Source organism: Aulonocara sp. 'chitande type north' Nkhata Bay, linkage group LG23 (assembly GCF_057382095.1).
Source record: "Aulonocara sp. 'chitande type north' Nkhata Bay isolate Kocher_YH1m ecotype deep benthic linkage group LG23, A_spYH_male_GT1.1, whole genome shotgun sequence".
Classification (NCBI taxonomy): domain Eukaryota; kingdom Metazoa; phylum Chordata; class Actinopteri; order Cichliformes; family Cichlidae; genus Aulonocara; species Aulonocara sp. 'chitande type north' Nkhata Bay.
In genome coordinates, this window is record NC_141365.1 from 31,499,967 (window position 1) to 31,515,911 (window position 15,945).

Genomic DNA, 15,945 nt, shown 5'->3' on the forward strand with positions numbered 1-15,945 from the left:
GCCAACATGGAGGAGGCGGGGTTTATGACCTATACTGCAGCCAGACACCAGGGGGCGATAGAGACGTTTTGGCTTCATTTTTGGGGAGCTGTCGCGTCGTCCATGTTTTCTACAGTCAATGGTTTTCACGAACGTCGCACTTGCTTACGTCACTGTTATGAGACATTCTCGCAAAAACATCACGGTTTTAGTAACACAGTAACGCAGCGTTCCTACGGGAAAGTAACGGTAATCTAATTACCGTTTTTGCAATAGTAATCCCTTACTTTACTCGTTACTTGAAAAAAGTAATCAGATTACAGTAACGCGTGTTGTTGGTATATGTCGGGCTGTGAGCTGAAAACCTACAGCCGGCTGTGTGCGTAAAGCAGCCGTGTGTGAAAAGTGGTCAATAAAGAGATGCTGAAAAGCATGTTCATGGAAACATCGTCGGGTCTGCCGTGGTATGTTTACAATGGGACTGCTGCTCCTGAACCTCTGCGCACAGCGTCTGCAAATCGGGGCTGTACGAAGTCACTTTCATCTTTACGCAGGACTGTAAGCTGTCATCTGTGAGACGTGAGCGGTGTTTGTTTTTAACATAGTTTATGGTGGAGAACAGCTGCTGACATAATGTGGATCCGAAGATCCATAAATGGCCTACCTGGGGTTGAAAGTCTCGATAAATGCACGGCATTTAGGCGGGTATACCGGCTTCCGTAAGTGTGATGCTTATTTTGAGCAATGAAAAATAGTAGAATATAATTTTATTTTTACATTTCATCCATCCATCCATCCATTCACTTCCGCTTATCCTTTTCAGGGTCGCGGGGGGCGCTGGAGCCTATCCCAGCTGTCATAGGGCGAGAGGCGGGGTACACCCTTATAGCCAGTCTGTCGCAAGGCTATAATTTTATTTTTATATTTCAATATTACAATAATCTTCCAATTTAGAACTACAAGTTAAAAAAGAACTAACATAAATAAAATACACTTCAGCTAAATACTTCTAATTTATTTTCCCAAACCACGCGGAGCCGCACTATAAGGACTAAAGAGCCGCAGGTTGCCGACCCCTGTGCTAGGGTCTTGACTCCACTGCAATTTGACCTCAACTTTGTTACATGGTGCCATTTGTGAGATATAATGGGGTGCTAATGGTTTGCTAAGGACAGTTAGCTCTAGTCTGTTAGCCCTAACCCTAACTACACACGTACCCCAGACAGTGGATGCTATATCAGTATAACAGGATCGACTACTGGGCCATTGAGTCTCCACTCTCCAGGTATCCATATTCACAACGGAGTACAACTGAAGCCTAGGGATCTCAGTATAACCACCACATTTGTCCCTTCACACACCACCAGTGACATCATTATACACCCATTTCTGCTCCAGGTATCTGCTGCAATATTTTCTTGAACGATAGGTATCACCACTCCTGGTATCTCCTGGTACAGGAGGAGAAGAAGTCAAAATCTGGAGTAAAGAAAGAGTTTTTTCTTTTTAAACTGTTGCAAAAGCTTCCTCGGTTTAATCTGTGATAATCTGTGTTTAATTTCTAAGCATCTGTATTGATATATCATTTAAATGGTGAAGTGTCCAGCAGAAACAGTAGCTTGCGACTGCAGAGTTTATGTTAATTTAACGTCAGCTTTGTAATTTGCAAGTCATAATGGGGTCCTAAGTTGCTACCATCACTCTTGACTCCAGTACTCTACAGAAAAAGGACGGTTAGCTCTACGTATTATCATTAGCATAAAAGGACACCTTGTATTTATCTCAAATTGAGAGAATCTGATGTCCTGATATGTCTTGTACATCTGGCTTTTACCTGCTCATTTCCAGCACTGGCTTAAAGGAAGACCACACAACAAGCGAATTGCAGTAATGTTGTGCCAAGAGTCCAGAGAAAGTCGACACTCACTGAACCCAACGATGGGCAAAATAACTGGTGGCTTGTGAAGTGAGCGGGTACCAAGATAAGCTTTTTTTACCTTGAAGGCAAGCAACTTTAGAAACTACCAGTGAGAGTGAAGGATGGTGTTGATCGGTGATACGTGATTGGTCAGGTTAGAGAATTGCCCAGACAACTGGAGCAGGGAACGACTGCTAGCGCCAAACAATGTGAGATAAGCTAATCACTTCCTGTGTGAAAACTCCTTAAAGGTTGGAATTGGATAGGAATTCAGAGCAGCATTTTTGGGGGGAAACAACCAGAGGAGTCCCCTCCTGCTGGCCATCAAAAAGCACTTTTCAGGACACAGACAGACAGTTGGATATGTTAGGCTTAGCAAACTTTGCTAAAGATATCCCACTGTAGCAAAACTGTCAGAGTTGCACATACAAAAAAATGTTTTTTCATATTTTGTCATTAACAGTAATTATAATTAGAGTGGTATAATTCAGTCTGCAAAGAATTACTCTACTTCGAATTTGCACCTGTCAGTATAGACACATGGTGAAATGTCCTGAACTATAGCGTGTCATTAAAAATAGTGGGCTTTTTTAGCCGTACCACACAACGTTCGCCCTACTCGCCAGACAGAACTCCCTGCAATTTCATCCTCTTACACAAAATACAATTCAGAATGAAAGGATGGTGTTCTGACGTAGTAAAGGAGGATCCAGTCCACACCGTAGAGGCACAAATGGTCATAACAGAACTCCCAGTGAGGAATCTAAAAGTAGCTGCAGTGCTGAAATTGGTGCCCCGTGGGAGGGCTTTGAAGTTTCTGATTTTTACGAGCAAACTTGTGAAACTTAATGATCGTATCACCTTGCCTTGGATTCCTGTCATCATCGAGCACAAAATGAAGCCTGCAAATATTAAAAAAGAAGCTCACATCTCCTGTACCCCATGTATTTTTAAAGACATTTTAACCAAAGATGTGAGCTGCACATGCATGCTATGCATGGTGATTAATCATATCTTTTATCCTAGCTACCTTAGGTGCAGGTGCTAATTATTTAGAAACTCCCTGATGCAATATCTATATCTAGATAGAGGCCAATAAAAGTCAGTCTATTAATTAGATTTTTATTTAAATGTCTTCCCTGTGTGGTATGATGACAGATCTACAAGTAGAGAGAGAGGTTTAAAAATGACCGTCGGTGGCTATTCCAACAGATTCTACCCTACCTGGTGCTGCACCACTGTAATGAGACACCCAGCGAGAAAGGGAGGCAGCTGGGAGAAAGAGAGCGTAGAGCAATCTTCCACTGAGCCAAAGATCTCAGCAGCACCCTGAGAGGCTTTGCTTCTTCTGATGCTTATTAATCCCGAGAATGAAACGAGGTTAACAGCTCTGAGTGGTTCAGAAACAGCCATCAGCGGTGCGGCGTGATTTTGATTCGCCAATACTGGAGACTCTTGAGTTTTTACAGTTTCTGAGAGACTTGAAAGGCAAGATGGCGATGATTTTAGAGGAAAATGTGCAATTTCTTTTAAAATGACTGACAGAAGCAGATTGCATTAAAAAAAAATACAAGTTCTTGGTGGGCAAAATCGCCGCAGTGCAAAAAGTCTCATTGAAAAGAAACAAAACGATCAAGAGAGGATTTTCTTTCTTCTTCCGCAGGTGTGTTTGGAACCTGATTGTGCTGATTTAGTTCTTTTTTTGTGCTTTGCATGTCTTCTTTGGTGTATTTTCAGCTGTTAAAATGTCATTTTTCTTTCTTTTTAACTTGAGCTTTAAAGTTCATGTACCACCTTGGATAAAACAAAGTACTCCCAGTTTTGAAGTGTATTTCTACATCTGCACAATCATTAGAGAAAAGCTGGGTTTTTTTTAAAGCCACATCAAAGAGAAGTCTTCCAAAATAATAAAAGATTTTGCTCATCATCTGCTCTCATCGTCTTGGCAATGAGAGAGGTTTTGTGGTATGCTCTGCTTGGCAATGATGAAGACTGATGGTGTTTTGTTTTCTCAGCAGAGTAAACATCAAACTGTACGAAAAACAAGGGCACAGATAATTAAACTTAAAATGAATCCCAATTCCTGTTTTAGGAAGTGAAGTAATTAGTGCAAAGGTTCAAAATGCATGTCTGCATTAAAATAAAGTTGATGTATTTAGAATATTGAATCAGTATTATGTGCGGTTTGCTGAATGTGTCATCACTTCTTATCCTCCTCTCTTTAATTGTGCCCGTTAATCCAATCTACTTGTCATGGTCAACTCTGGGTTTATGTGTAAAAAAATTATATTCAGGGTGTCAGAGTATGTTTCATGCTTTATTTTTATGCTCCAGTACGTCTTTGGTTATTTGTTTTGTTTCTTAATGCATGACATTAAGGGGAATTTCGCTCATCCAGGCGTGTCACTAACACGGCACACATTTACTGCTTCGGTAATTTGCATTTCATCCCTCTTAGATTTCTATCTGCATGACGGAAATGAAGGCCCATAATTTTATGGCTCATACATATCACTTTCTGGCCTAATCAGATTGTACAGTATGAAACATATTGAGATGTATTTTTCTGTTTTGGTTTGGTGGAGGCAGAGCTGTAGTGATTCTGCAATCAAAGCATTGTTCACTCGAGCATGTGTTCTTGGGGTCCTTCCAAACTGGCTGTTTAGTTTCAGTCATACAAGCCACAAGACCGGTATTCCCTGCTGGCGAGAGGATTGTTGAACCAATAAACCCACTTGACGGACAATGCAAATATAAAATGAAGATGGGTTTCCTTCAGAGTAAAAGAGTAAAACTTTGAGGGTAAAAACGATCTGATTTGTAATGTAGTTGCAAACTGCAAGCAATTTTGGCAATCTGCTAGTTTTCAGGTTTTCAGGTAGAAGGTTTTCAGTGCAGTTCTGTATACCTCCTTGCAACCGCCCACCAACTAGTCAAATAACTTACTGACTAGCACCACCAGTTTGTTGACAGAGACTTTAGCAATCAGTTTAATGCAGCATAATGCAAAGACTGATCAGCCCGTCAGATAATGAACCTTTTTCCTAAGCAGGGTTGCCAACCAGTCTGAAAGTGAGCTGAGGCCTGTTTGAGACCTTAAATCTGTTTTATTCAGGATATTTGGCTTTATTTATGACATGGACTTGAAATGAAAAAAGAGATATAAACACCGAGTCTGAAAAGTGCTTTATAATAACCAGGAATAATTCTAAGAGGTGACTCTAGTGGCTGTTAAATAACCCAATAAACACTTTCCTAATTAACTTGGAGACTCAATTCACTATTTTGTAGTCTTAGTTTATTGGATGTGTAACTTACAGTTGTGTAAAATATTCTTCAGTGTGGCCTACCTTGACATTGACAAGTCACTATAGTATGAGTACTATAGGCACCCAGCAAACATGCCCACTTGGGGCTCCATGTGGGGCCACAGTCAGCAAGCCCACCCACTGGGCACGAGTACTGAAGTCAAATGTAAGTTGCACAGTGCATGGCCCAACTGGTGGCACTGGGCACCAGTTGGTGGCATACAGAGATTTGACGGGTCTTTACACCAGAAGCCCCAAGCTTAAACCAGGGCCTTTAAATTGCTAGGCAAATGTATACATGGCACTTTGAAACAATTAGCTAAAAAAAATCAAGTTATTCTGTTGCAGTAACTTGAATATCATCTGATAAATTTGACCTCTGTAGTTCTTTTGACGTATTACAAGATCCAGTAAGACTTTGATTTTACTCTGGGATGGAATCAATCGCCTGCTTCATACTTCTGACGGTCTATTAAAACATGTTCATATATAATATTATGTATAACAAGGTGTTTCCTTATTGTACATATTGTGCCAGGAAGAATGCCATTAGACTGTGGGGGGGGGGGGGTGTCAGCAGGCCAAACATTTCTCCCACAGGGACTCCAAGTGGGTGCACCCACACAGGCAGTTGTGCCCTTTGGGGCCCCTGTATGAGTTTTCTATGGGGAAGCCCACAGAAAACCCTGCCCGATCACTTACCCATTCTTCTCATTTTTAAATTGCTGCCATTTCTTTCTGTAAACATTCCGCTCATCACTTTCCCAGGAAATCTTTCCAAGTAATGACTTGAGAGCACTTAGAAGAGCTAATTGAATTAGCTTCATCGTGCAATCAGCAGTGAAGTGTAGAAAAACAGAAATTTGTTAAAATAATGATGCAACGGATTATTACTTGAAGACTGACCCTCTTTAGGGAGAACTGCTTCCAGAAGGGTAATGAAATCACTGGAACTGCAGATGAAGTTATCAGACATTAATTATAGATCCTGCCGTCTTCATGGACGTAGGAGGTGGTTCAGCAGCCCAAGATGGGCTTGTTTCATCCTGGAAAATGTTCAAGGACCTCTTAGAAGTCTTTTATAGGCTGCAAGTGGCCCCCAAGCGGGACTTTGAGTACCACTGATCTACAGTACCATGTGTCAGCGAGACCATCTGAGCACATAATTAACTCGAGGAGTTGGCCCTGCTCGCTTGCCCGTGATGGCAAGACTACAAAACTTTTCTTCAGTGCATGTTTGCATAGCGATAAGGAAGATTTTATTGAAGGTGTGATGCAGCCTTGCCCACAGAATACACAGGTAGTTTCTGCTCACACCAGAATCACACATAACAAATGCAGAGCAGCGGATTACTGGAGCTGAAGGCAATATTGCATACGCTCTCCTCCCACCCACCCTACGTCCGAATCCAGGAACACGTAAGTGAAATGGGGGTCACTGCACTTCTCTCTACTCACACAAAGTTCCCTTCTGTAAGCGTGCATAAGTGGGCGTGTGTGTGTGGGATGGAGATGAATGAAAATGCGAGGCGGGAAAATCTCTTTGCTGTCTATTTATATTTTCTTTTCAAAATCTTGGAGCAGCTTTCTCTTCCACTTTCAAGGTTGGTACAGCCTGGAAACACGGCGCCTGTTGCATTTGTGCTCATTCAGCTGCTCTATACTATTTTTTATGGACAACAACAACAGCTAACCATCATGGCAAACAACCACTAACTGCAGTGTGCACACTGTCCCCCTGTAGCATTTGATGGAAGGCGCAGGGCCCAGGCTGCTTTTTTGAGAAACACCGCAACAGGCAGATGGTGATATTTGTTACGTGAATGATGCTTGGGGGCGGGGGGTGATATAGTGGCCAAGAAATATGAGCGCTCAGGTTTCTGCCCCATTGGCTGAGAGGAACATTTCCCCACAGACTCACAATTAGTTTGCTGGCCTCTTCCACCAGTTAGGTGTGATTCTCCCCCTGCAGCTGTTTGTCACCACCGCGTAAAGTATTGCCTTCCAGTTGCTAGCTGCTGCACCGAAATGCATCACACGCCAAGTTTGTCAGTTGGGGAAAATATGAGCACACTCGCTGCCCGTGCACACACGGCTCCTGAGCGTTGCGACACCTTAAGCCGGCCTCGCCTGCCCACGCAAGACAAAGGCAGCTTCTTCCACAATGAGTTGTCAAATTTGCATAGAAATTGAATCTAGATCGGTAGATGGGGCCCTCACAAATGCTCCTCCTCCCTCATCCACCCTGCTTTCTGTGTCAAACACAAATAAACTCATATACAGAGTCTGCTCCTTTAAGGTCCAATCACTTCAGAACAATGAGCCCTCCTCGAGGAAGTCAGAGGCGAGGACATGATGAGAAAAATGAGGACATGAGGACGACTCGACGTGTTTACCAAAAAAAAAGGTGAGTGGCAACAAGAGAGGATTTGCAATGCAGAAGTCTTCTGTATGGCATTTTAATATTCCCTTTAATATATCTGTCATTTACATGCCTTTGGAGCTCCAGCAATCTCCAGTTGTTTTATATTCATTTATTGATTATATAACTGGTTGTTTACAGTTTACGAGCCCTTAACAACACATATTCTTTCTGCATTGTGGAGACCGAACAGAGGAGCACATCAGCAAGTCAATATTGTTTGTCATTGCTGTTCAAAATGGCTACTAGTGACATGGAAATTCATATTGACTGCTTTCAACCAAGCTTAAAGTTTGTTTAAGCCACGCTGTAAAAAACAGTTGTTTAATGTTGTATAGGAGCGTGCGGTTTTCTATGGAACATTAGATAAAGGGCTGTGTGCTCAGCCTGGCCATATTCACTCTGACACAGTCATGAAGTTTGCAGATGATACCACAGTGGTGTCTCTCGTATCGGATAATGATGAGAGAGGATGTACCAACACTTGACAAAGTGGTGCTTAGACAACAAGCTCGTCCTGAATACCTGCAATCCACAATGACCTCTTTGGTCATGCTGGAGGTCCAGAAAGACAGAACACGCTCCTCTCCTCATACACGGGGAGGCAATAGAGGGTGTGGACCGAGCTAAGATCCTGTCGTACTTCCAGATACATACGGAGAAAGAGTTAATGCCTAAAATAATTTAATATAAAAAAAGAAGTGGAATTTATTCAATACATCTCTTTTTTTAATATATGATAACAAATGCTGCTGTACTAAATGAAATCTGTCTTTGGGCTGTGAAACCACTTTAAGAAGCATACATTTTAAAGCAGATAGTGAAAAAAATGTATTTTTCTGTCATTTAATTGTTTGTCTATTTATTAATTGTTGCATTACTTTTTTACTTTGGTGACATGTGGGGGGGAGCTCTTTATGGTAAAAATGGCCTGTATTTGTATAGCGCTTTATCAGTAGAAGAAGCTGCAAAACCTGTAAAAATACACTTGCAAGCACAAAATGTATGCTCTGCTTCACATTTGCACAGATTGGAGCCTTTGGCAGCCCAATTCTGGCCCCTGGGCTTTATGTTTGACACTGCTGCTCTACTGCATTTTGCTGTCATTTATGGTCACGCTAGTTCCTTTGTCTTTTCTCCCCACTGCTGCCTCCATCTTTGTGTAAGTAGGCGTGGAGCACAGTAGGGATAACAGAAGAGAGCATTGTGTGACAACTTAGCTTGTAATTCATCTAAAAAAAGGTGGACCAAACCCAAAACATCTGTGTAGCAGAAGACCCCATTACCCCTGTGGTGGAGACTGAGCCGGACAGCAAGCAAACAAACACAAAACTGTGTGCTCCAGTGGTGCTTGACCAGTGTTACCAGAGTGCACTCAACTTGGATAACAACTCAAGTGTTTTCAACTGAGCATACAGTAGATGAGGCGGCATTAATTGCGACGTTTCTTTAGGTGTGTGTGTGTGTGTGTGTGTGTGTGTGTGTGTGTGTGTGTGTGTGTGTGTGTGTTTTCTCAGGCCCCAGCGCACCAAGTTGATTAGAAAACACACAGTTGGTGCACCAATTAATCCACCTGGCACGGCTCTCTGAACTACTCTGCCCCACCTGACTTCCTGCAGCTGAGCTAAAACCACACCTGCTACCTAATCTAGAAGTCTGATAGCAGGGAAGCTAGTCCTGGGCCCTGTATTATGAAATGTATTAAAATACGCAGTGTATCCTTCTGTTATCTGGCTTAACACTGGCAATCAGGTTAAGTGGTCACACAAAGCTGATTATTAGCACACTAAGCTAACCCGGGGTTTCCCCTGCACGTTTGCAAGGGGTGATTGGGGTGGTGCTGGCAGCATCGGACCGATCACAGTTATGAATAAGTGTACTGTCAGCAGAGCAGATGATTTCACACAAGAAGAAAAATGGGGAAAAAATGAAGAGGTTAACCACATTATAGACTGAATGTAACACAGATGCTGCAGACGAAGCAGTGGTGTGAGTGTGTCTGAGAAGAAAAGGCAGTGTACTGCATGAACGTGTGAGCACTGTACATGCGTTGGTCAGTAAGATTAAATATTAATAAAGTCTGAGCTATTTGGAGCCAGGAAGGAAAGACAGCAAAACAAAAACAAACAAAAAATGCAGACTGTAAGTTAATGGACTTATGAATATCACAACTCTATGATTAAGACACGGGAGAATCTGATAGTGTTTCTATTCTTTCAGCCCCAGCCCTGGTGGTGTTTAAGGGTCTGAGTAATGAAGGCTGAGTCTATGTGCAAATTTGGTTACAAAGTACAAACGGGTACTCTATTTTACGAATGTATATTAATACTTTACAACTATTTTATTGCTGGTTAAGTTATATTGAAGCATCTATATTTCTCAGTGATGCTAATCAGGGGGGAAAGGTTTTAAATGACACACTCCTGCAAAAAATAAAGGAATTTAGAACACATATCAGATCTCAATGGGGGAAAAAGTCATGCTGGAGAGCTATACTCATATGGGCTGTATAATGTGTAAGGAACAAATGGATCACCTACACAGGACTGAATGTAAAGATACCGCAAAAATCTAAGTGAAAAATCATCACTGACCCACCATGAAACCAGTCATGCTGAATGATACAGGCAGAATAACATTTTCCACAGCTTCTCACAGGACACCAGTGGCAGACCTGCTTATTCTGTTATTCTATGGCAAATGCCAATTGGGCTCCACGGTGCCAGCCAGTGAGCAGTGGGCCCACTAGAGGACATCGGGCCCTCTGGCCACCCTCATGAAGTTTGTTTCTGGTTGCTTGGTCAGAGACATTCAGACCAGTGTCCTGCTGGAGATAATTTTTTAGCTCTCCTGTGGCTCTCCTCATCCTTTTGCCCAAAAGAAGCTGATATCGGTCCTACTGATGGAGTAAGGACTTTCTATGGCCTTGTTCCGTGGCAGCACCATAGAAGCGCCATCCTACAGCATTCCCATTGTGTCAATATACAGTTTGGGTCAATGAAAGGAAAAACATACTATGGGCTAGATCGGTCAGTAAGCTAACCAGCCCAGTATGCAGCCTTTCATTTCCCTCACATCAATATTCCTGTCCTTGTTTTGTATTCCAGTACTTTCAGATAAAGTTCATGGAGGACTGAGTAGTTGCTTAGTGTGTGTGTGTGTGTGTGTGTGTGTGTGGGGGGGGGGGGGGGGGGGGTTTCAACTTTTGAAACTACTACATTCGTCACACAGAACTGACAAGATTCTCCCAGCTAATGCAGGAAAAAAAAGCACGACACAAAGTGTTTCATCCTCCTGTAAACCTGTCTGAAGCCACCCTGAACATTTAATACTTCTTCCTCTGTAGTGAAAAGGGTGTTTTGGAGGGAAGCTGACAAATGTCAGAGGTTGATAGCTAAACGGTGGGCCGAGTAGCGGGGGGTCTGGAGAAACAAAGCAAGAGAAAATGGCATTCTGTTGTGGAGACACTCAGCTATAGTGACAGCTACCACAGTGCGCATCATACGCTAATGGCAGGCTGCCTTGATGCAGGTGTCTGAACCTAAAGAGCACCTTTCAGTCACATCGGCGTGTGAGAGATCGGTCCGTTAAGAGTTGGGGGGGGGGAGCAGATGGAAAGTTTTCCTCTCGCCTCGTGAATGTCGTGTGTGTGATTAGGAATGTCAGCACGGCTATTTTAGGCTGACATCTTCAGAAAAGAACTCATCAGCCTTTTGCGCCGTGATGTACGAGCGAGGAGCAGAAATTGTCCCGGTGTCAGGGAAACCTGACAAATGTCTCGCAGAGAGGAAAATCAGCCGGCTCGAGAAACTTTATGGAACCTTATCTGCCAAGGACAGTTTGTTTTTGCAGTAAGGTGATGATGTACAGCTTTTGCACATCAAGCTTAGGCGTGCGTTCCTCTGGTCGTCAGGCTAAGCTGAATCTGATCCTGGTTAGATGTGATAATGGGCTGTAAAGCCCTTTCTTTCTTTTTTCTCTCTTTTTTTTTGCAACACTATGCACAAATGCCCAAACAACAACTTTTAGGCGCATCAGACAGTCATAAATAATGACTCCACGTTGTTTTCCTGCATGTACCGCATGTGAAACATGACGCAGTGATGAAACATGTCACATCTTCTCCTTTGTGAATTGTTTCCCACAAGTACCCCTCGAAGGCCTAATTGAAAGTGGCACACGGTTTGATTTGTATTCATGAACGAGCCGTGCAGCTGTTGCCGCTCTCTTGTCAAGCTGTTGCCGTTGCTGTTCATGCAAACTTCACATCGGCTGTTTGGACGGACAACAGGAAGTGCCTTCCGTTTCCTTGGGAAACGCTTTACATTGCTGTTTAATTGCTAAACTGTGTCGACATCATTCAGGAAGTATCGAGAGTATTCTCTACAACCGGTTGAGTTAATTGTGCATGGGTGTATGTAATTTAACTGTTCTAAATATGTGAAAGTATGACTTAGCCTGAGCGATTAAATTTCACTAAGGAGGGGCTGACACGCAGCATGGCGACTGCAGTTGCTCCGAGTGGCTGAACACGCTGTAATAGGCTCCTAAATAAAAGAACAGTAATAAAAAAAAGGAAACCTTTTATTTGCCACTGAAAGAACAACCTGTGCTATACAGTATCCACTCCAGAGCACAGGCTTTTGAATAAACCATTAAAAAAAAAAATCACAGGTTTGTGACAGCTGAGCTTGGCAGTTATAGGACCGTGTGTGTCTCCGATTCAGCTCTGTTTCCCTCTATCGTTTTAATTAGTGGTAGACTGTGATTTTGCTCTTATGTGACTTGGACTCTGAATACAATCCCGTAGAGCTGCCACTTAAGTGTTTCCTGGAGTGCAAAATCCACATTATGCGTTTGACAAAAGACAAGGAATGCTGTCTTTGTGGAGACTAAATGCCCTGTCTCATTATTTATGCACTTGCCTTATTGAAATCCGGAGAACTTTTACTGCAGGAGACGAGGGGGACATGCCAGAGAGGGCAGGCACTCGCCTGCCATAATGGCCTATATAAAGGTAAGTTAACAGCGGGAGATGTTTTACAGCCAGTTGAAGTGAAGAATATAAGGAGCAAATCTCATAGACCTCATGGCTTTGTGCGAACCCTTAAAATTTTACAGCCTATGAGCAGAAGTGCCATGGATGTAGCCCATAGTACGAAGCAGGGTTGATGTGAATTCTCTCCAAAAAATGGATGGCTTCCAGCGCTTTGAGCAAATTCATCCCGTGCTCCTCTGCAAACGAGCCGCCATGTTAACACTATTGACATTAGCGATGTAGGCATACTGGGCTGTGGAGAGGACAGCTGAGTGTGTGCCGTCGTCCCCGCGGCAGTATTCAGCGTTTGTCTCCGTGACCCAGAACTACCTACTGACAAAAGTGCCACCTCATTTCAATGCTAATGTGCCGTTATGGGTATTTTCAAAGCGTTGCTGCTGTTTATTATGATTCAGCTTACCTCAGAGGCGCTGGTTAATCCTGTAGATCCCTGCAGAGCTGCTCTGTACCAAGGGGTCATAGAGATAGTGTTTAAATAGACTCTGTTTAACGTATTATTCCAAGGGGACGACCACAGGTCTGTAAACAGCTGACAGTTTTGCAGTTTCTTCCATTTTTCCTGCACATTTAGTGTTCACAAAAGAGGCAAAGATTACAGAACTGAATGTTTCTTTATTTCTGGTGTAGCACAAAGCATCTCTGAGCTCTGCACCTCGTTTGCAGTCATAACCTGGAGGCTCACACTGAGCTGTCGCCGACATTGGCTCTTTGTGGATTTGAATCAGCAAAATCAAATGTGGTCACTGTGTAATAGAGGAGAAAACAATTTCAAGTGCTCTCCAGCTGTTCACTTTAATAGACAGCTACTAGAAAATGTATGTAGCTGTTTACATACCAACAACTGTCTTGAGAATCAGAAAGAGATGCAACATTGAAATGGTAGCAACTGATTCTCAGCAGTGACTTTTACAGTGTCAGCCACCAGGAGGAGAGTTATAGACCCTGTGACATCTAAGCACGCTAGTCAAGTACCCCAACCCAATTCTATGTTCCATTTAATTCAGTTTTATTTTGTTTACATAGCAACAATTAACAACAACAATTGACTCAAGGTGCTTTATGCCCGACAATATTGGAGAAAAGGATATATTTCTAATATGCAAGGACTTGGTGAATGTGGGAAAAATGGACTACTACATAGAGAGAGAAGGTAAAATTCAATGATATGCAGTAGTGGCAAGACTAGGACGAAGTGTTCAGTGCATCATGAAAAGTTCCCCACACCCTAAGGGAGGGTTCAGGGTCACCTGATCCACGGAAAGTTTTGTATCTAATCCTAAAGGTAGAGAGGGTGTCTTTCTTCTGAATCCAAACTGGGAGAGGTTTCCACAGAAAAGAGGCCTGAAAGCCAAACCCTCTGCCTCCCATTCTACTTTTAAAAACTCGAGGAACCACACAAGCCTGCGAGCAAAGTGGTCTATTACGATGATATGAAACAGGGTCCTTGAAAATATTGGAGGGCATAAACCGGTCCGTGGCGCAAAAAAGGTTGGAGACCGCTGATTAAGAGGACCCGAGGGAAGCTCGGAAAGCTAAGCAGAAGTTATTTGGAGAGGAGAGGGACTGGCGTTGGTTGAAAAGAGAGGTAAAAAAAAACTTCAGTGGTGTTGCACACTATTTTATATTATTTTTTAAAGTCATTGTTAACCCTTTAAAGCCGGTCAGAGCAGCACGCTCCGTTTTGTGTAACTATTTTTAAATCCCTGTAGAACACGAACCCTGTAAGCTAACGCAATAAACCAGAGGAGTTGTACTCACATCTCATGCCATCAGCTTGTCCTCGGTCACAGTTTCCTTCCACACAAAGCTTTGCAAAAATTGCATAAAAAGCGCTTGCAGGAACAAAAACATAATATTCCAGAAACAGCTTTGCCGGTCCGATCAGCTGTTCATAACACTTCCCACAGTGAAACAGAGGTCAGTGCGAACTATCGCATGTCCGCCATTTCCTGCCCGAAACCGGAAGTGACGTCATTTTCGCGGAAATTGTAGTTTTTTACTTGTAGCCTTAAAAGCCTATACTGGTCATGTTTGACTTTTCTGAATAGTTTCTGGGATGCTTGGAACTCAAATTGCACTGCTGGAAATAGTTTATTTTGATGCACCTGCGGTTTTCTTTGCAAATTTGCATCATAGGATTGTTTTTTTTGTTTTTCCTGCAGTATATAAAAATTGGTGTATCTCCAAAATAAAACTATGAAGACACTCAAAATAAATTTCCTGTTGTTGTAAACTATTTTTTGCAACTTTTTTGTATTCACAGTTTTGCGGGATAAACCTCTTAAATGTCTCCAAGTAGAAATATATGTAAAAAAAAACCAAAAACGATTTTCAATTTTTTTGTAGTTTATTGCACTTTTTTGCAATTAATGTAATTACTATGGACTTAGTGCATACATATTATTAAAATATGGGCTATAAAAGTTGTATAGCAACTTGAAATGCTCCCACAAATGGCACTACAACATGTAAAAAAATAATATAAGCTCTGGCGGACTTGGTTCTATGGTAGGTCTTAAAGGGTTAAATAAATATCGTCAAATAATCGAGATCTCAATTTCAGTGAAAATAATCGTGATTATCATTTTTGCCATAATCGAGCAGCCCTAATATGAAATCTTCAAGCTGTGATGCAGTCTGATTAATTAAGACTTTGTATGTGAGGAGAAGGGTTTTAAATTCAGCTTTAGTTTTAACAGGATGAACTGTAGAATTCAACACAGTTGTACCATCCAAACTCAGACAGCTGGGCATCAGCACTCTGCAACTGGACTACACCCAACACACTCCAGCCTGTTAGAGTAGACAGCCGCATCGTCTCTACTCTGACGCTAACCACAGTGTCCCACAAGGCTGCATACTCAATCCACTCGTCTACTCACTGCTAATCTATCACTGCATTCCTGTGTGTGTATAAAACACCACTGTGAAGTTTGCAAATGACATTGCAACGGTGGGGTTGATCAGTGTGAACAACAAGGAGGCTTACAGGAAGGAGGTGGAACATCTGGCTCACTGGTGTGGAGTTAACAATCTTACCCTTAACACCATGAAGAACAAGGAGCTTATTGTGGACTTATGATGATACAGTGACACATCACACGCTCCACTTAACATCTAAGGGAGTGAGGTGGCAGTGTGTCTCTTTGAGCTTCTGGGAGTCCACATCGGCGATGACCTCACTTGGCACACCAATACAATTAGCCTGATAAAGAAAACCCTCAAATGTCTCCTGAACTTTTACAGATGCACCTCTGAG